This window comes from Pezoporus occidentalis, unplaced genomic scaffold, assembly GCF_034315485.1.
Source record: "Pezoporus occidentalis ecotype Australia unplaced genomic scaffold, CSIRO_AGI_Poc_V1 ctg142, whole genome shotgun sequence".
Taxonomy (NCBI): domain Eukaryota; kingdom Metazoa; phylum Chordata; class Aves; order Psittaciformes; family Psittacidae; genus Pezoporus; species Pezoporus occidentalis.
Genome location: NW_026913230.1, coordinates 731,599 through 753,263, shown reverse-complemented (window position 1 = coordinate 753,263; position 21,665 = coordinate 731,599). Strand labels below are relative to the sequence as shown.

The following is a 21,665-nucleotide window of genomic DNA, read 5'->3' as shown; positions in this document are numbered from 1 at the left end:
GCCCACCCCAATCGATTTATATTCCCAGGAATGGGATTAGCTACCGGGTTTTAGATAAGTGCTTTTAGTTCGATCCTGAGCTGCCTCAGAAGAGATGGGTGGATTTCTTGTAGATTATCTAGGGGATTGGAAGTAGCCTGGCAACACAATTGTTTCTTCCTTGCGGAACCCGATGTGCTGCTTTGGAAGTGGTGAAGTGATGATCACACAGGTGACCGTTTGCAAATAAAGCAACTCAAAACCTCCCACTGGCTTTTACTCATTTCCACTCTTGCTCATGCTGCTCATTTCCAGTGCCTCCCATTTCTCCTGGTGAAGACAAGAGCGATTCCAGCACAGGGAGGCATTGACTGACCAAGTTCTTCATCCTTTTATTTACTCTCCCATCCACCCACAAGTGGCCAGGCTCTGATTCTCTGTAGAATCAGCCCATCGGCATTCTTGGAGGCTCATCTCCAGTAATAATCAGCACAGATGCCCTCAGCAGGGTTGAGCCGTTTGCAGGAGGGCGTGCTGATTTCTTGGTGGGGATCCAACAAATGATCTCATGCTAGAAAGGAAGCCAGAAATCACCATCTCCACCGGGCCAATCATGGTGTTCACTGCTGACTGCACAGACAACCCCATGCTCTCTGCAGATGGTCTCTGGTGCCTCTCCACTGCTCAGTCCCACCATCACCTCCACCTCCTTCAGCTTTGATTGCTTGGCAGGAGTGGCCAGGACTGTCCCCACTGTGACTACTATTAGAGCCACTGTACCACCAAACACCAACTGGACATCAAGCAACCTGGCCAGACAGTAGAATAAAACCAGTTCAGTGTTGCAATAGCAAAACAAACCCCAAAGGCAACAGCATAGGCAAGCAGTCTGACTGACAAGGGCCAGATTAGCATATGTGATGTGGCAGATACTGCTGGGCTAGAGGCAGATCATATATCTCTGCAACATCCCTGCACTGACCCTTCTCCATTTCCCTGCCCTCATGGTGGCAGAGCAGATGATCCACAGAGCTGGGTGTTGTTCTACACCCCAAGTGTTGTCCCAGTCACTGTGGGACTATCAGTAAGACTTTCCTGATGCTTGCTCAGGCAGTACCACATCAATGGAACCATGTTGGGGTACCATGCCTCTTGTGAAGCCAACTGTCTTCAAGATGACCCTTCTCAGCTCTTTGGGAGGATGCCAGCAATGCAATGACTGATCTTCCCAGCCCACCATGCTTTAATTTCTCATCCAGGTCCCATCCTGTCCCCAGCCCATGCCTGTCTGCGTCCCAGCTGTGCTTTCCAAACAGGAGCTTTAAGTCCTGTCTTTGAAATTTAGGAGCCATCCAGGCCTTACAATGGCCACTCTGCTTCTGTCACACTACAGCCACAGCTCACAATCCTTGTGACCTCTTTTTCCTGCTCTCTGTGTCTCCATCCGGTCCTCTGGCTCATTGTTCCAGACACAGTCACTGTTTAGTTCTCCATTCCAGTGCCTCTTGCCACAGACACCCATTTCACACCTCATCTAATTATTTTTGCTCACTTCCATCACTCACAGGTATATCCCTCACCAGCTCCATTCCCTTTCCAAGTCCACCCCCAAAACCACCTCCACCACCCTTCTGTCTGCTCTCAGCTGCACCCTCTGTCCAACTTCACCCACGTCTTCCAAAACCACTGTTGGCTTTCCCAGCCCACATTCATCCCTCCCATCCTCAAGCTCTCCAGGAAGGCATGAAGCCACTGGAAAGGGCCTGCCCAACATCCCCTTCCATGAGGGTAAGGGCCTCATGTGCTAAGGCACCTAAGAGGTGCAAGGTACTTGAGATGGGTGCCCCTCTTCAATGGGAGGAATTGGGGTCCACAGGCAATGTCTTTTTGTTTCCTAGGCTAGAAATCCCTGCTACTACTACCTCCTACTCTCCTTGCCTATCAGCCACTCTTCCCAGAGAGCCCAGGGCACCCTCTGCCAAGCTCAGTGCAGCAGCTCCTTCTCTTTGTTTCTATTCCAAACCTTTGCAATACCTTTGTTCACCATAGATTTCAAATTGCTGAAAGATTTATAAGACCACAGTAAATCGCAAGGTGTAACACCCAAACGGGGCTTTAATTACCATCGCAAAGGCATTAAACGTACATCCAAAAAGAGAGGGGGACTGCTCACATCTCTGTGGGTATAATTCCCTGTTGATGTGTTTGGGTACATCTCTTCACCCCCACCTGCATATTTGTATACCAGTGCACGAATTCATCTTTGAAGGCTTTACAAGAATGTGTAATCTCCCTCTTTAATGTGCTTCCATATCTTTGCTCATCTTGATTAGCAGGATTACTCCCCCTTAGTCATGTTCATACCATGCTTGAAAGGCATCTGTGCACATACATGGAGGAGAGAGTAAACTGACGTTTACTATCTCAAGATGTATTTCCACATAAATACATTCTGCATAAACTTCTGCTTTAGCAGCTTACAAAGATGTTTTGGCATGTGTGTGCTCATGTATTTATTCTGTGCACCTAAACCCACTTATTTCTGTACATGCACAACTTTGGCATTGTTTTCTCCATCACTGGTGTCATACACACATCAGGACTGTTCCCCTGCCAACCAAAAATGGATGCTTGAGCCTCTGCATGCCAGTTGCCTAGCAGAAGAGAAAGCAGAGATGTGAAGACCTGCTGTATTTTCCAGGTCACTTGTTTTATTTACACCACCTACCCTGGGTAAGCCTGAGATGCCCAACCAGCTTTGAAGGCAATGCCTTGATCCTGAAATCACCCAAACATCTGTATTCTTTCCCTTGAAATTAACTCTGCCTTCAGAATTGGCTCTCATCAAAGGCCCTGGCAGAGAGCACACTTTACCCCACCTTCAGTTTACTGTCTCTCGAGCCTCACACAGGACAGCACATCTCCCTGAGAACAAAAGCACATTCAGGTCGACTCTTCTGTGTGACACCAGCACCTGCTGCCACTTCACCTTTATGCTCTGTTTACACAGTCCATACATGCATAAATCCACAGCAGAAAAACACTTTCCTTTAACATGGTACATCCCTCTTAAGAGTTTATAGGGTATTTGTCTATCTGGTGCCCACTGAAAACCGATGCTCTAATTGCCTTGTGAATGCTGGTCCATTCCCGTGTAAGCAAGAGCAAGCTGTGTCCATGCTGTTCTTCCTGTGTCCCCTACAGCCATTCTGTTCTCTAGTGATTTTGGACAGAAACGCTTTGGAAATGATAAACCACAAGGTAACACAGAGGGCTCTTTCAGTGCTGCTGGCAGTCAGATAAGAGGCTTTCTTTTCCCTGCCCTTAACTATCTCGGGCATTTAGATGAAGGAGATAAACCAGAGATATCAGAGCTCTTGAGGATCCACACATTCTCCTGTTCTGTCAGAAAACAAAGAGCAGAAGGATTTCAAATCCTGCAGCCAGGAAGCAAATGTTCCCACTGTGCGCTGTGGTGCTCATGCCCATGCACACACGCTATGCTGGATATGCTGGACCACATTTGGCCAGGTCTTCAGCACTGAGCATTGCCAGCTGCCACAGAAAGCACCCTCCAGGCCTGCCCTGCTCTCCAGCAGCACTGCAAGCTCTGGCTCAGTGCACGTGGTTTTGGGAATGGGGGCTTGTCCCTCTCTTTACAAGAGCCTTGGGTCAAGACACTTATGCTCATGGATGTTCTACTTCCCAGGTTTCACAACCAGTGCATGCCCAGCCCAGTCACCGAGCACATGGCTTACCCCTGAAACCACATCTACACACCCAGAGGGAAGCATAAGCCAGCAGGTAGCTCCTGTCCACCTTAAGCCCCTTGGATTTAGTGGCTTAAAATGACTCCAAATCAAGGCCCTTCAGGGGTTCAGTCACAGCCAGTGATGCCTCAGCTTTCCTCAGCCCCAAAAGATGCAAAGGCTTATCTGCCCTGGGACAGGCTCCTGAGGGCACAGAGAACCCTCTGTGCATGACGAGGATGCTCAGCTCTCCCCCTTCCAGCTCTGGATACCCCAGGCTTGCCTTTACCCTGGCCCAGAGAGCTTGCACAGCTGCCCACAGCCACTCCACTGCATTTTCATGTCCTGCTCTACTGCCCTTTCTGCTGCAGAGGTGCATTCACTCCTAATCCTTTGTAATTTCTCCCATTAACACAGTATTCTGCTTTTGCATGGGGAAATCCTTTACAAGTGCCTAACGAAGCTATTCCCCATCATTTTCTATTCATTTTGGAATCCTGCGTGTTGCTGAAGCTATGATGAGCTGTGCTAAGGGCTGGCAGGGAACACACAGTAGTGTCTAAAGTAGAACATCCACTATAACCAGCTTAGGGAGTATCAAGAGGACAATAATAGCAATCCAGGCCTATTTAAGGATTGGCCAATGCAGATCCACATCTGAACACCTCACACTACCTGACTACCCAGCAGCAGCAGAGCCAAAGTGCATCTACTCAATGGGATGTATTCAAAGCTGCAGCCAGTCTGGGCTCCTTGCACCCTGGGGCTGTGAGTTCTCCAGGCTTAAAACTGAATGAAAAACTTGGCCCCAAGCTTATCTGAGAGCAGTCTTAAATCTGCTAATGGCATCTCTGTGCAACAACCATAGCTCCTGTGCCTTTGCCAAATGAAGGGACAAGGGCTGGCTGATGGACAGAAGGACAGGTTCCTCCACCAGCAACATGTCCCTTAGAGACAACACTGCAACAGAGGCAGGGTGCAGGATCTGTCCTCTGCACCCAGAACAAGACATGACATTGAGGAGCCCTGTGTGCCCTGTGTTTGCTCCCACAGCATTGCTCAAGTGAGGTTCAGCCTAGCAGAGCCACTGCCGAGGCACTGGGACACCTGAAGAATTACCCCTCCCTGGTTGTGCAACATCTGTGCGATTTGTATAACAGCAAACTATTGCCCAACAGTCATACTGAGGCTGCTCACAGTCATCCTGTGCAGGCATACACAGAACCATGTCAGTATTGGCCAATATTAGAAGATCTCAACCACCCATCTGCCTACATAGCTGCAAAGCCTGTGCTGAAGCTAACCATGAGGTAACCACAAGGCTGGGTTTCTCCCATGATCGGTCCAAAAACTGGTTATTTCTCAATTCCTGCTGTCCTGATGCTTGGAATTCCTCATTTCGATGGCTTTACCCCTCTGATTTCATAGCCAGGATGTTCAAGCTGTTCACATGCAACACAGGTACACGTCCAATAGAGATGGCCTTTACCTCCTTACCAAAGACAAGTTCAGACACTGGTGGTGAGAAATAACCCCATGCTCTGAGGACACATGTGATCTTAGCAGGTACCTGATTTATCCTGAGAACAAACCCCAGATTTTGCCCTCTCCTTTCCAGGTCAGGATGTCTGCAGAATTACTCATTTTGCATTAAGGAAATCCAACAGCAGCAAAATGCAATTGAAATGAGGTGCTCTCCACGTGCCAGGGAAAGCCCTCAGAAGGCAGAATGACCCCAATGGTCCACTCAGCCACCTCAAGCACAGATGCCCCTTCCAGAGCTCCAGTGCTTAAGTCCTTACCTTAATTCCCTGTTAAAAGCCACCTAACACCAGATGACCTCTCCTAAATCTCAGTGGCAAATCTCCACCCTCAGCCTAGCCAGGGCAGTGAAGGCACATGAAGTTCACTATTTAGTGCAGCACTGGGCCCCACAGAGTTACACTTCCTGTACAATCGTGCACAGAAAAGGCCCATCAGAATCTGGCAGAGGTGGGGATGCTGAATGAGAAGACAGTTCAAGGCAATATACCAGCCTAGGCTTTAAGCCACAGCCCAGGGTGCTCTGGAGCAGCCCCTTTGCTGCTTCAGTGCCCTCTGCAGAGCCTGTTTGCTAGCAGCCATCCTTGGGGAAGTGAGGCAGGTACACAAGCTCTTACTAATGCACAGAGTGGGGTGATGCAGGCTTTACAGAAGAGCTTTCTTCAGGCAAGGTCTTAGATGTTGGGTAAATAGAACCCAGCAAGAGCTTTGCTCTGGGTGTTACCCACAGGATGCAGTTGCTGCAGGATATTTGCCTGGGGCTAAGGAGAAGTTCCTCCAGAGCAAAGCTGCTCCCCAGGTACCCCTACTCCTTTACATCCACATCTTCCCCTTCCAAACTGCACTGGGGGAAATTTGGACTCATTGTGCAAGCATTGCAAGAGTGCCCAGCAACACAAGAGCATGGGCATGGTCAGGTGAGGTGGGTTAAGCTGCCGTGCTAGCATGGGGAGCCCATCACTCAAAGGAGCACTCTCCTATACAACCCCGCTTCCCTTGCCTGGTGACTCCTGCTTTTCCCGCTTCCCTCAGACGAGTCCTGGTTTGTCCTGAGGTTTGCTTGCTCGCCTTGTTTATATGAAGGATAATTTTGGATGTGGTAACGACAGAACTGTAGCAACATGCCTCCCTCCGCCCCCCATCCTGTTAGCAGCACAGGGCAAAGCTGCACACTGCCATAGCTCGGACATTTCAGGTCCTGGGAAGGACCACACTCCTCACAACTCATCTCCCAGCCCCTTGTTCACGTACTCTCTTAATCCCAGGTCACATCAGCAGACCTCATCCTGGCCAGCTCTGTGGCGTGTGCATGAAAAGCCTACCCGCACGCTGCCATGCTTCCATCACCCTTGCTGCAGTAGCAGGGTTTGAACCAGCTCAAGGGCAATTCAGTGGTCCACCTGATTAATTCCATGTGTCTTCTACAGACCTATCCCACACAGGTCCAATAAATCACAAACAAGATCCTCTCAGAGTAATATTAATGGCCATGTTTATAGTCAGCAGTTTGCAGGAAATTCCCTACCCACAACTACCAGTGTCAGATTTATCATTTAGCTTTCAGAGGCTGTGATTTTACAGGGACACTCGACTCCTGTGCCAGAAATCCATCAGCTGCAGGTCTCTTGCCTAGCCCCAGAGATGTGTATCTGAGATTCATCCCCTGTGGTTATCGATCATGTGAATTACCATAGCACCTCACAGCCCTTGTCCTGGGATGTCTCAGCAGCAGCTGCATGCACGTGCATGCATAAGAAGATGTCTGGAGGATGATGACACCACCAAGGGGGAGGTTGGGTGCCTTTTCCCAAACCCAGGAGGTAACAGCCCATTGCTTGGTATCAAATAGGGGATGCTTGGCTGGAAGGGATAAGCATCTTGAAAATGAAGGCAACAAGCTGAGCCTGGTGTGACACAGGATGGGGATAGAGACAGGAGCATCAACACTGTCCTTTAGGGACCTGTTTCCACATTGGACACAACTTTGCTATTGTCTAGATCACTTCTCAAACAGACTGAATGAGCCTGATAGTGCAAAACTGGGTTTGCACCAAGTGAGTAACGCTACAGACTGCACCAAACCAGGCAGGTCAAAGAGGAGGACTCACCAAGTGGCTTTCTTTTAAAACTGATGTCATTGCCACAACTTATATTTATTGCAGTCATTCTCAAAACAGGTGCCCTTAACTGCACAGCAAACACAGACCACAGCCAATGAAATAGTACAGCAGAAAGAACACGATGAAATCTCACTCCCTCCACTCAAAATGCCTGGTGGAGATGATGGCTGAGCCGGCAGGATGGCCCCATATCAGCTCTCCCGCTTGGAAATTCCCCAGCCTCCGGTTCCAGAGAGCAGCTGTGGGAATCGGCTGAGAGATCAGCCCAGCGCCAGCTCAACCATGACAATGTGGACATCCTCTCCACGGTGGCCATGCCCCAGCTTGCCTGAAGCATCAGCAGAGAGCAAGCCACCAGGCTGCACTGCAGCAGGGCAGGCACTGGCGACTCTCTACTGCAGGAGGACACGCTGTGCTGCCTGCAAGCCGGTACAACAGCAACCAAATGCTCCCAACTCTTCTTCCTTTGCAACCCAAAAACCATGTGTTGCATTGCAAAGTGGTCCTGGTCCCAAGTGCAGGAGGAAGGTTTCCATGCAGTGAATCCCAGCTGCCTTCCCCTTCTCCTCTCCTCCCGCTTCCCTTCCTGCTTGCAGCAGGCAGGGCTGGGTAAGCCACTCCTGGGTGATTCACTCCCTACCAGGCAGAAATGCTTCCTTGGATACACACAGCTGGGCAGAGGGAAGAGGAGCAGGTCCTCTGATCCAAGCTGAATCACTGCACCTTGAATGAGCTCCTGCATGCAGCGACATGGCTCCCTGAGAGGTCGCAGCAAGGTGAGTATTGCAACAGAGCAACCTGTGACTCATTGGCAGAGAAAAATGCCATTTGGGGTAGGAATCAAGGAGGCGAGGAGGAGAGAAACCTGCAGGGGCTCAAACCAGGGATGCAAGTGGTGGGAACACCCAGGTTTGTCTTAGGGTGAAGAGGAGAGAAACTTGTGGAGAGCAGTGAGAAAGTAGAGGAATGCCATCAGATGCAACTGGGAGTGATGGACACCTTGGTGCATTGACAAGGCTCCTGCATCCCAAGCCCATCTGAGCTCAGGTGGAAAAGGTCCTCATCCAGGCACAGTGATGGGAGCTTTTTCTTCTCTTTTGGGAGAGGTTCACAGAATCAACACGGTTGGAAAACACCTTTAAGATCATCAAGTCCAACCGTTACCCCAGGACTGCCAAGACCACCACTAAAGCGTATCACTGATGGCCTCATCTACCCATGGAAGTACCCACATGAACAGGACAGTTATCAAAGATTCAGGCTGGATGACTGAGTTATTGCTGAACTCTGCCATGGAGCCAGGCTCTGCAGAGATGCCCCCATGCCAGACAGCAGCACTGATCAGGCTCTGGGTAAACCAATCCATGGTATGTGCTTCCTCCTCCTCCTCTCCCCTGGGGCAGCAAGGGCAACACCTGCACCCATGTCCCAGCAGTGAGCCAACATCCCCAGCACCAGGATGCCTCCATGGGCACTGCTTTGGGTAATTCCAGTTGCATGCCCTGCACTTGCCCTACAAGATAACAGACTTTTTCCCACACCCATGTTTTCTTGCTTGTCCCTGAAGGCAAGGCAGCCTTGATCAGCATTTCCATTTTGTGTTGCAACAAGACACAAGCTCCCGGTCAACTGCCCCAACAGCTTTGCCAGGGGCAGCAAGAAAAATTGACTGAAGTTCAAAGTAAGGTGACCAGGGCTTCCTACTCTGGGGCACAGCCTGGTCCCTACTTACAGCTGGCTGCAGCCAAGGGGAAGGTGTAAGCTGGGAGCATCAATGCCGAGATGATGACAGTCATGATGGAAAGCTGGCAGAGCATCCTCCTGCACCCCTCTGAGCCAGCTGGAATCGTTCCCGGGGACCGCAGAGGAAGGGAAACAGGGTGCCCATGAATCATTCACACCCAGGCTACCGGCTCCCCTGTCTCCCTCTAGCGACTGCATCCTTGGAAGATACCAGGTTAATTAGACTGGATCGTTAGCGCAACCTCCATCCTCTGGTTCAAGGCGCCCTTAGGACTTGACTCTCCCAAAGGGCAGAGCCCACGGCATTCATGGAGCAGTGGAACAGGAATGTCCCCAGACCTCTGGGAGTGCTTACGTGTACTCTGACAACAGCATGTCAGAGCAGGGGTACGGAGCCAGAGCCCTATTGTGCAAGATGCGGTACAGAATGGAGAACAACAACAACAAAATATCTCTGTATAAATAAACCAGGCCCATCTCCACTGGGAATTTCTAAAAAATCATCACCCTTTGGGATGCAAAGCAGCCAGGCCTGGAGAGCAGCATCATTATTAAATAAATTAATTAGCTCAGCAGAGCCCGCCAGGTACTGAACACTTTCCACTTCCAAGCAGGTAAATGAGTCCGTGGGAACAGAGGCTGCTCCGTGCTTGCCAGGCAGCACAAGCTGCATTTTAATGGCAATGCAACTTCTGCAGCTCTGCCCCTGGAAGCAGCATACCCTGGTGTTGTGTGTCCCCAGGAGGGAGGGAAGAGCCTCCTGATGCTAGGGGCTAAAGACACCAAGAGGGCCCTGATGCAGGAGATGGGGCTGGTGGTAAAGGGATTTCTGTCCTCAGCCTTAGCCCAGAGCTTTCCCCCTTGGGGAGCAGTAGGCCTGGAGCCAGCACTGCGGTCAGGGGGAGCTGTGAGCAGGGCTGGAAGGGTGAGGTGTGCCTGGTACACAGTGCTGAGCATCACCTCCGAGAGCACAGCCCGCACTTTGCATCACCAGCTGCTTCTGTAGGCAGGCAGGATGCCTTTGATCCCCTCCCCAGCCCTATCTCGCTGCCTATAAAACAGAACTTTGGGGTCTGGCAGGAGCAGGGTAAGTAAATTCTCCTCTCCCATCCCAATTGCAGACATTGAGTGTCACTGTCAGGCACAAGCTGGGCAGTCAGTGTGCAGGCAGGCAACAGGGCAGTGCTGCCCTGACTGCCAGTGCCGAAGGTGTGAGCTTGGCTTTGATCCCCAGTTATGACAAGGAGACCCAGGGCCAGGCTGTGGGTCAGAGCTCAACAAGAGAAGGCAAAGGAAGTGGAAAACAGAAGCTGAGGAAGGAAGGCAAAAGGTGGAGGAGGCAAGAGGTACTCCCCTCCATCGTCCCTGCAGGATGGGTCCAGTTGTGGTGGCCCTTCCTGCAACTCCCTCTCCAGATGTTGCCCAGCAAAAGGTCCAAGTCCCTTCCTTCCTTTGCTAGGACTATGAATTTTAAGAGGAGTATAGAAAACCCATTGAAAAACAGCAGCACTGCACCAGCTTCCATTCCCAAGTGAGCGCTCACCAGGGAAGCGGGGAGGTATATCTCTTTGTAAGAGGAAGTTCACAATTACAGCACAAGTCATTACTGGCAAGTAAAATTCCCTGGCATGTTGTAAATAAAACCTGAATTCCCCAGTCTGGGGTACAAGACAGCCCACAGCCTTCATTCCAGGACCCGTTCGAAAGAGAAAATGAGAAGATATTTTTGATGGCGGAGACAGATAAATGTTGGTAGGGGGAAAACTCCAGGAGGGCATTTCAAACAATGAATATTACATCCAAAACAGCAAAGATTCACTAGCAAAAAGAAGTCCCCAGTGAATACACATTGCTGACAACTCCTGAAATTAAATCTCTGCACACACACTCACCTGTAATCCGAGCAGCATTATTGCACACAGCTCCAGAGAGCACAATCATGCTGCCTCTTCCTCCACTTGGAGGAAACAGCATTATCCAGACCCTGACAACCTTTGAACAGCCCTTATTTTTCACTCCTGGGTGAGGGCACCAGCTCTGCAGACAATAGCCATGCCCACAGCATGGGGCTGCTTGCAACCAGCCACTGCAGCACACCAGGGTCAGGATCTCTGCCCTGATTCCAGCTCCAAGATACCAAGACTGACCCACAAACAAGCAGTCAGCCCCCTTCCCACCCAGCAGTAGATGACCACTGAGATGACCCATTCCTCATTTCACACCGATTCCCACCCTAGATCAACACTGAGCATTCCTCACAGAGGCAGCCTTAATAGCAGGGCACAACCCACCCCTTGAAGTGCTCCTGCTTGCCCATACAGATGTGACTACCCATGCAAATCACCTGCCCTTTCCTCCCTGCCTCCTTTAGAGCCACAAGGCAGAGGAACTCCCAACAGGCTGAGGAAGCATCTCCTGTCACCCCACAGGAGCTGCCCACAGATTTGCCCTGACTTGGGCAGGATTAGGCAGAGCTGCTGCCCAGGGAGAATTGATTACTCCTGCCAGGAGCCCCGTCTGAAAAGGGACATTGTTTCAAGGGTGATTTGCTGTTCCCTCCTCACACACACAAGTCTAGCTCCAGCCCGACTTTTTTGCAAGGCACCTGCTTACACCAATGGTCAGTGATAAGATAAATGAGGGACAATCAAGGGAAGAAGGGAGCAAAAGCTGGGCTGCTCAGCTGAACCAGGATGCTCAGCAAGAAGTGCTGAGCCCTGCCCGAGTGCTCACCCTTGCCTGAACCCAGGTAACACAGATTGATTTGGCACCCCAAAGCAGTAGATGCTCTACTCTCCTTTCACCTTGGCTTCTGAATAGCCCCTGCTATGGCTCAGGAGCCATGTGGACACAGTGATTGCTGGAGGGAACAGGTTGCAATACCTCATTCCCCTTCCCCAACCAATCTTGGCTCCAGGCAGGCTGGCAGCTGGGAACAGGTAGTGCTGAAATGGTGACCTCAGGCCCTGCAGGAGCTGGATTTAGGAAGGCAGCCTCCACCTCTTCTCAGCAAGTAAACTGCTCAGTGGGGTGTGATCTAATGTCAGGGGCCCTACAACAGCATCCCAAACGCCTCCCACCCAAATACAGTCCCTGAGGGCTGTTTAAGCACCAGCCTTGCCCAGAACAAGACAACAGCTGAAAGTTGGTTTCACACAGGCTCCATTCCTATTTCTCTTTGCCCTGTGATATTCCCCACATCCCTTGCTCACAGCAGCACCCTCCACTCCTCAGGACAACCAGTTTCATCAGTGCAGACTTACCCTTATCCTGCTGCTCCAAAGCCACCACTCCAGCCTGACTTGGGTGCCACCAAAGCACCCTCAGAGAAGCAATGGGCAACCTCCTCTCTTGCTCTTAACCTTAACCTCCTGCCGGCAGCTCCCCTCCCTTTTATCACCAGCAAACTCCCCACCTGCACCAGCACCATTTACCCTTAACCCTTTCTCTGTCAGCATGGTCCCTGCCCCAGGGCGATGCAGGCTGACCCACATCAGCACGGCTTACATCAACCTGACCTCTAAACTCCAGGAACCCAAATAAAAATGTGTCTCAGAGATAAACCAGCCTCCCAGGTTTACTTTTAAAGCTCAATGCAAATGAATGCAGAGGACACTTTGCAAAAGTCAATATTGCCTCCTGCTGCAGCATTTCAGCTCTGGTATTAAAAAAAACCACCACAAAATAAAGAGAACCCCTCCAAACCCCAGAAAACACCCTGGTTTATGGGGCGCTTGATACTGGGTGCTATCAATGGATCAGAAACTTCTGTTAAAGTACCAAGAGACATCTTAAAACCAAGTAAAGAGGTTGGAAAGTGTCTTGAGGTCAAAAGCAAAGGACTCAAAAGCTCTGGGGACGATTTGCACTGCTGGGCAAGGAAGAGTGCCTGGGGCTGATACCCATCAGTCCCAATGGTCCAGGTTGCTCAAGCTCCTGGGCACCAGGGTTCACCCAGAGCTGGGAATGGAGCAGCGCTGGTTGGAGGAGTCACATTCATGCTCTGTGCTCCCTCTGAAGCACTCACAGATGGTTTGGAGCACGATGCCAGAGCCACCCATCATACTTTGCTTTTTTTTCTCTTACTCTTTGCTATAATCCTTTAATGAATTAAGGCGAGCAATTAAGCAGGATTTTTTATTCTTTTTTAAAGCGAACGTGCATGAAAATGGAGATGGGTGTTTTTGCTGTTCAAACACTTAATATGATAATGAATGCAAAGCCCCTCAGCTTTAGGGATTCTCCACACCTCTCACCCAGCCTTTTTTCTGTTTATCTTTCTGGCACAGTGCCTCTCATATTTACTCTAATGGAGGTCGACCCTTCCTCTTGCTCACGCTATGCTTGAACTGCACGAAGCAGGGGTGGAGACTCAAATCTGCTTCAGAGCAAAAGCCCCAACCCAATGTCAGTGGTGGAGAGCTCTGTCATAGAACAAAAATGGAGAAACCTCCTTTCTGGGTAAACACAAAGGGCACCACAACCCTGGGGCAGGGACAGCATCATGAGCAAAGCGCTGCTCTGCAGCCCCTCAGGGCCATGTTCCCTGGTGCTACAGGCAAAGAGGCACCTGCTACCTTCATCCAATTCTTATGGCCTCGCTGCACACAACTTTCACAGATTCAATGCAGACCAGCAAAGCTGTGTTTAGAGGCACTGTATTTGCTACCCAGTAATGTACCCAGCCTTCATCTCAGGTGGCTGAGTTAATTCCTCATGCCCAGCTCACTGGGGAAGGATCTGCAGAACAGGGTGACAAGCATCTTTACCAGCCCTGACAGAGCAGAGGGTTTGGCTCTGCTGAGGAGACTGGGCAGGTTTGCCTTCACAAGGCAGTGCTTTGGTCCCTGTATCTTCTGGCCCCTCCAAATGTCCAAGTTCTCAGACTCCTTTTTCATTCCACCGGTTTCACCTCACCCACCTAATCCCTGTTTGGCTTAAAATAGGTATTTTAAATAGGTATTAATAAAATAGGTATTAAAATACGTAAGTATAATAGATCATCTCCGTGCCTCAGTTTCCCCACCAGTGAAAAGGAGGTTAACGGATGCCCCTGCCTCCCTTGGAGGATGAAGACACTGGGAGAGGACAAACACCTGGAAGATGCCATGGGCCCAGACCACGCCTGGAAGTGCCCTGCTCCTGCTACTCTCATCACAAGTGTTTTACCAAGCCCCACAGATGTCATTGTTGCCCTGCCCCAGCAATGATGGGAACCAGCAGTACAAGTCCAAGGGGAAACGTCTTGGTCATTTCTCTGAGTGCTTGGATAAAGTGTTTCAAAGATGGGCAAAGTCTTACCTGTAACTCCATGGGCAGTTGGCAAACGTGGCTTGCTGGAAGGAAGCAGTAGGTCACCAGTGAATACCAAACGGACTGTTCTGAATGGGCTGGCTGGTATCCCCAGCACTAAGATTTGCAGTTTGAGTTGGGGAATGCCTCTGCAACCTGCATTTGTCTCACTTTTCATTCTTTTTTTATTCATTTAAACTCTTTTAACTTCTTCCTGTTTTCATCAAAACACATTTCCTGACACAAAAAGGTCTTGGTAAGCGTTCTCTGACTCATCCAACTGGCCAAACAGATCTCCTGCCTCCACAGGAACTGGACCATCCTGTTCATGGGTGCAACAGCCACCCCCAGCTCTGTGCTGAGGGCTGAGGAAAGCTGTTCCCATTGTGAAACACTCGCTGCCAGATGTGGGCAAGCCCTCCCTCACAGCTGGATAGCAGTCAGACATTTTGATTTTCTCCCTCAGTTGTTTGTTGCCTTGTCCCAGAGCAGGACAAGCCTTGCAGATGAGGCTCTTTACCCATTTCTGCAGAGCAGTCCATCAGCTTTTTGCCTGTAGGACCATGGGTTTGTAAATGTGGAAAGAAGATAGTAATACCCGCATGAAAGTAGCTTCACTGTTGGGAAAGAAGTTTGCCTCCTCTCCTTTGATACCTTGTGAGGAATCAGTGGTAGTTTGGACAGTGGAATTGTTCAGTAGCACAAATTCACAGAGATCTGGGCTGCTGGTACTGTGTCCATTGGTGGCCACCACCCTTTACAACACATCTGAGACCTTACCTTTCTCCATACCAACGCACAAAGAGTGCTGCAAGGGCTGCAAAGCCTGCAGTGCTCATGGCCAAACATAACAGTCAATAAAGCTGATGACCCTTGCTTGATTGTCTTGTTCTGCCAAAGCAAACACTTTTCCCCTTGGGCTGCTGTGCAAGATGCTTCTGAAATCAGGGAAATTGCTCCCACAGTGTCCCTGGGAAATCTCAGGCACACACCATCCATCAATATTTTGCAGTCTGAGACAATAGCAACATCTCCTGCTACACTGGTACAAGCCCAGGCACTGTGCTCCGGCTTCCTGTAAACAAAAGCTGTTTAGATCTAACTTTTTCTTTTGGCTCAGGCTCCCCTGGTTCAGTGAGGATGGTATCGAGATAATCATCGCATGGATTGTATTCCTGGTACGAGGCTCCGTTGCACAATGGCGCCTCTTTATAATGCCCTTGGAGCAAGGAAGTTCCAGGCTGGCTTCTCCGCCAGGCATTACTGGGCATCAGGTCTCAGCACCAAGCCGAAGGAGAAGTGGTAGACAGTGAGGATCTGAAAAGGGAGCAGGAAAACACGGGGTTGAGGCAACTGTAATAGAGAAACATTGACAGACTGCTATGCAAAGGAGAAGAGGGGACAAAGGACTGGAGCAGAGCAGACAGTTTCTTTAAGGAAGACAAAGCAGGATAGGGGTGGTCTTTCCTAGGGAAATGAGTTAGTAGTCCAAGATTCTTCAGGCTAGACCAGAACAAACACAAGTTATTTCCCTACTTGAAAGTTAACCTCTACTTTGAAAGGGTTTCTGCTTGATCCAGGCAAAACAGACCTCTGAGTGAAGCAAGAGAGAGGGCAGTTCCCTGTTCTACCCCTGCCTGATCTCCTAGCGCCTGTGCAATCCTCAGCATGTGATCCATTGCACTGGCCTAAAAGTTAAACACCCATTCTAAGCTAGTTGTGTGGGGGCCAGTGAGGGGAGAGAGGCATCTTCTGGGAATAGCTCATTTCCTCTGGAAAGACATCTGAACTTCTGGGGTTGTCATTTAACGTCTAGTCCCTGCTCTACCCTTCAAATAAATTAACTCCCTGTCTCTTTCCCTACACCCTAGTAAAGACCCAACCATTTCCCCTGTTCTCCCCTTCCCCCTTTTTCACTGCCAACCCCACCAACCTCTTTCTCCTTCACGAAACACCTTGCTGAAGCTTGGTTTCTCCACCAGAATTATGGAAAGACATATCTGCCTTCACCCATCCAGCACAGCCCCAGCTCCTTCCTGAGCAACAGCGCCATGAGGAAGGACTTGCAGGGGTCCTGCCTTGGCTGGAAACCACCATGACTTGCAGTGCACGGTAGGTAGAAGGAGCTCTACTGCAGTAACTTCATAAAAACTTATGTTGGACTGGGACATTCCTGGTGGACAATAGCACGACCCCATGAAATCCTGTAAAGAGCATGAGCTCCATAGCTAATTGAGCTAGGATAGTTAAGGATGAAATCACCCATTCGGGTCTGGTGGCAGTTTTGCTTGAGGTCACTTCCCCGTGCTCCTCTCCCCTACTGCCGCCCTGCAGAGACAGCAGTCACACACACACCGCTCCGGATTCAGTCACCACCATCCCGGCCAAGGATGAGGTCAGCCATCCGGCACGTGGTGCAGAGCGATTGGCTTGAGATGAGCTAATGCTCTGCGCAGACGGACGGAGGGCAAGGAGGAGACACGCTGACTCGCTAGCTCATCCCATGACGAGAGGCATGGTCCAGCCTGGCCCTCTCCGAGGACAGTGTGCAGCTCCCAGTGGGGCTCCACTAGGCATGGACAATGGAACACCCCGGCACTCTCTGTCAGCAGATCTTTGTTGCCTTCCCTGCAACACCAAACCTTCTCCTGGGGTCTTGCACAGCATCTCACGCCATCCCATCAGGGTCCCATCTGTCTGTAGAGCAATGACATCCCCTCTGTGGGCTGGCATCCCAGCCTTCTGTTGTGCTGAGCTTCTGACTGTCCTGGTGCCAGATGGCTTCGGAGGCAGATGACTTCATCTCTTTTAAAGGGGCAAGGGATCTGTCAGTACTGTCATGTTGGAATCCGTGTGCATCATCCTTTGTGGGGAAGCCAGTGAGGAGACCATGGCACAGGAGTAGATATGATCCCACAGACGGCCCAAAGAGTCTTGGGTTTGAGTCCAATACTGCTAACCTCATGCCCTTCACTCTTAGCAGTGCATTGTGTTTGATATTTCCCACCCAATAGACTTGTACAACGCTGTAAAGAGTGAGAGGTCTGACTGAGCATGAGCTTTGTGGTGATGCCCTCCTGTGTATGTAAATCAGAAGTGGTTTGCATTATACCCCCCTGTATCCCCAAAACTATGATGGGTGGCTTGAGTCAAACCCACCCATCAATGGACTCTCTTAGACCTCAGGCCAGGGTAACCTGGAGCTACTTTAAGGAAATCCCAGTTCAAGTTCACTTTAGGCAAAAAGAATGAATTTTGGAGTGAGAATCAGGTTTGCACACAGAGACGTGGCTCAGGACCTTTGGTTACCACTCGGAGGGTCTGCCGCTAAGGGAGAGATGGGTCCACCCTGTGCCTCTTGCGAGGCTTCAAGAAGATGAGAAAGATGCAGCTGCCTGTCCCTCTCTGTAGAGAGCAACCACCTCGCTCCAGGGCATGTTCTGCCCAGCTGGGAGCTGACAGTGGTTTGCAGCTCCACTGGAACCATCCCTGACTCACTGGAGCAGCTTCATGGCGGGTTATCATCCGCACTGGGGAAGGAGGTTGCAGTGCACACACATGCAGCAGGAGCTGATTCCTGCGCAGGGCTGGATCCTCCCTTCCCCCAGCACACACGCTCCCACTTGTTGGGGAAAATGCCGCTGTTGTTCCAGGCAGATAATCGCCCCTTCCCTTGCAAGTCCCTGCACGCTCCCATGCTAACATACCCACAGAGCATTACAGCGCGGCAGATGCTCAAAGGGCAGACCCACAGACCGGCTCTCCTTTCTGCAAAGGGGAAACAAACGCTGTTTGTCCCTGAGGGAGGTAACTCACTGTCTGCCTCGGCTCTGCTCTGGGGCTCGTCACATCCCAGCACATCAGTGCACGGGCATTGGCTGCAGGTTTGGAAGTGGCCATGGGGGAGCAATGGGAGCTGAGACCACTTTGGCAGTGCCCACCACAGTGGCTGGAGCATTTCAGACCTTAGCTGGGCCAGCTCGATTAAAGAGTGCCAGACCCTCAGCAGGGGTGATAAAGAGGGGTTGCACCATCACATCTGTTTCTAAGGGCAGGAGGGTTTGGAGAAACACCCCAGTCCCACAGCAGCACTGTCCTGACCTCCAGATCCATGGAGGTGATGGTCCAGCAGGGCCAGCTGCAAGTGTTGGTCAGGAAGGGCATGTATTTAGAGAATGAGCTGGAAGATGGGCCTGCAGGCATGTGTACATGAGGCAGGCAGGTCCGGTCCCCAGGGCAGTGGGTAGGTAAAGCCATCGGCAGTGAGGCCCCTTTAAGTGCTTCTTGTCAGTCCAGAGAGGCCCGTGGTGATTTCCCTACCCTAGCCTGAACATGCTGCTTCTCTGCAAAACTCTGCATGCAGGTAACCCGCAGCAGAGCTCTTGGCTTTATCAAATGGAGATCTTGGGAGGAACCAGGAAATGAAATCTCAGCCCATGATTAGAGAGAAAGGAGCGTCCTTGCCAGCCAAGTGATGGAGCTCTGACATTCCCTGTGCTCTGGAAAAGAGCCTGTTGCATCTGACAGGGCAGGATCCCGGCAGCAGGACATGGTGGCATGAAATGTTGACACCGGCTTATGGAGCTTTTGTTGACTTGTTTGATTGACTGCCCGAGTGGTGTGAAGCAGCACTCAGAGCAAAGCCAGGCATCATGCATGGCTCCGTCTTCTTTCTTTCCTCCTGGCACAGCTCCTCCAATCCTCTTTGCTTGCACCCATGGGTAATTCTGCAACTCATCCCTTCCTGCAGAAGCAGGAGTTGCTCCTTGGGATAAACATGGCACTTTTCTTCTCAACCCAGCCTGACTTCAAGTTGAGTAGAGAGAAGGCAGAGCCAGACAGTTGTCACCAGTCCCAGGCTCTCACCTACCACTGATAGAGAATTAACAGCTAGACCTCAGGAATTCTGTGCTTCTTTCCCTTCCTCAATCACTGGGATAGTAACTGATCCCACAAAGGGCCCAAAGAGACCCAGATTCCAGTCCAACACTGCTCTAAGAGCTCATGTTTGCCTCTGTATGGAAGGCAAGAGTCCATCTTAGTGTCCTAGCCAACTGTAATCTGAGGATTTTGGGGTCTCTTCTCCACAGCTAGAGTGCCGCTCACCCTTGTGCTCTGATTTAATTAGGAAAGGCAAGATTTCTTATTAAACCATCTGTACCTTTGGAAAAACAGACAGGATTTTGGACAATTGAGTTGTCTTTCACTTATGTCCCCAAAAAAAGCCTGTATTTTTTTTCCAGCTACACCTGTTTGACTAACATGATGTTTCGCTGCTCCATAGCCAGGGTACAAAGTCTTCTCTGAGAGCTGAACCTAAGTTCCCTGCAGCTGACAAGACTGGTACCATGCTCTGCCACTGCTTGGAAAGGAAAACTTGGCATCACCAATCTGCTGGCAACAAGGGGGAGTTGTCAGTGGCTTTTGCATGGGCATTTGTACATGTTTTGTAAGGGGACCCGTAAATTGTGCCCAGCCTTTCTGAAAGGGTCTGCCTGATAAATGGCTCTTCCATAAGCAGCAGCTTCCTCAAACAGCATTTCATCAACAAAGTGACAGAAAGAGAGCCTCCGTGACCACCTGGCAGAGCAACGAGACAAGGCAAAAGGGAGAGCTGTCTTGTGGGTGGCATGCCAGTCTCCTGCCTTGCTGAAGATCAGCAATGCCAGTCTTGTTAGCGGAGAGTTCACACCTTGCTACAATAGATAGGACCAGATGAGACAAAGTCCCCAAGTCCAATGTCTCCAGGGTTACCCATCACTCCAGATGCAGGCGAAAGGCACCCGGCCAGCTCTGAAATACAGGGAAATGCTGGTGCTTGTAGCAATCAGCTGATGCCCTGCAGCCAGAGTTTGCTCACTTGTACCTGGGTATGTCTAAACATAATACAAGTATTGTTCCAAGCCCTGCCTCAGCCCCATTGAAATCCAGCCACCAATACCTGATTTTCTCACCTTTCACTGGGAGATGCAGCTGCATGAAGGAACTTTTCCTTTCATTCCTCCCAAATGCACCTCCCATTGCCATTTCTGACTGATCACCTGGCCTCCTCTCGTGAGACATTTTAAAGAGAAGATGATTTGCAATTTCAAGGTACTATTACCTCTACTATCAGTTTCATATTCCTCAGGACTTCACAGCCGATTCCCCTACAAGTCATATGTCCAAACCAGCTGGAGAAATGGACAAGCTGCACACGTAAATCCAACTGGATTTATGCTCTCTTCTCATTCAGTTCGAACTATTTCTGAAAGGCCATGATGAGCTTGAAATCAAAGTCCTTTAAGATGATTTCTAAGATGCTGTGAGGAGAGCACCCAGTGTGGACATCTGTAGCACAAAAGCCAGCAGATCAATTCCCAACTCATCACTGTCCCAGGGTGACCCAGGAAGATCATTCAGTCTGACCTTGCTGTGCAAAATTCCTCTCTCATTCTTGGTACAAACCATTCACTAGATTTAATCTAAAATGCTGAACAATTTTTATTCAATCAAAACTATTTTTTGGCAAATTTATCAGATTGCTCTGGCCTCCGAATAGGCCAATATAACATGGATCAATCTCTTCACAACTTTTTGGATGTGCACCATGAAATCATATGCATTTTCCCATGGACTGGTGTCCTGTGATTTAATTTGACAGTGTCTAGTTTGGGACAAGTTCCATTCGAGGCTGTCTGTGTGGCTGGAGGATGCACAACCTGCTGTTCTGGGGGCTTTGCTGGTGACTACCAAGGTGCAAGTTTGCACCAACCACTCCTTCTCAAAAGGGATGCTAATGGATGTGCTCACTTCCACCATTGTCCCTTGCACAAAAGGAGCAGTTAGACACCTATTCAGACTGTTTAAAGTTAAAACTGTTCTATTTCCGTATTCTTTACTTGGATCTGCCTTCCTAAAACTGTACAGAAAGCTTTCTGGCAATTTCCTCTGCCAAAACACACCAGAAGGGTGGAAAACTTTACCTAACCCTGAGCATTCATTTCCCACATTGAGACCTACCCCTGTATCTGCCCAAACCCCATCACAATCTAAAGGGGTTACATTAATATTTACCGAGGGTTGTGGGGGGAAAAAAGGAGGGGAGAAGGAAGGGGATTGGGACAAAGAGGACTGAAGATACCCCCAGACTGCCCATACTCTAGCCAATGTGACAAGGAACACCCACAGAAGGGTCCACGTCCCTTCCTCTCTGTCCACCCCTGACCAACACCCGCAGCGCTGGGATGCTCTTTACCAG

General features: G+C 50.2%; 1 long non-coding RNA gene across 1 annotated transcript; it reads right to left on the bottom strand.

Annotated features, from left to right (window-relative positions):
• Positions 1 to 346: 346 nt before the first annotated feature.
• Positions 347 to 12,484, bottom strand: LOC134159179 (uncharacterized). Its single transcript, XR_009963062.1, has 2 exons — positions 12,397 to 12,484; positions 347 to 788 (listed from the first exon to the last, which is right to left on the bottom strand). It is a non-coding gene; the product is annotated as an uncharacterized LOC134159179 (long non-coding RNA).
• Positions 12,485 to 21,665: the final 9,181 nt, after the last annotated feature.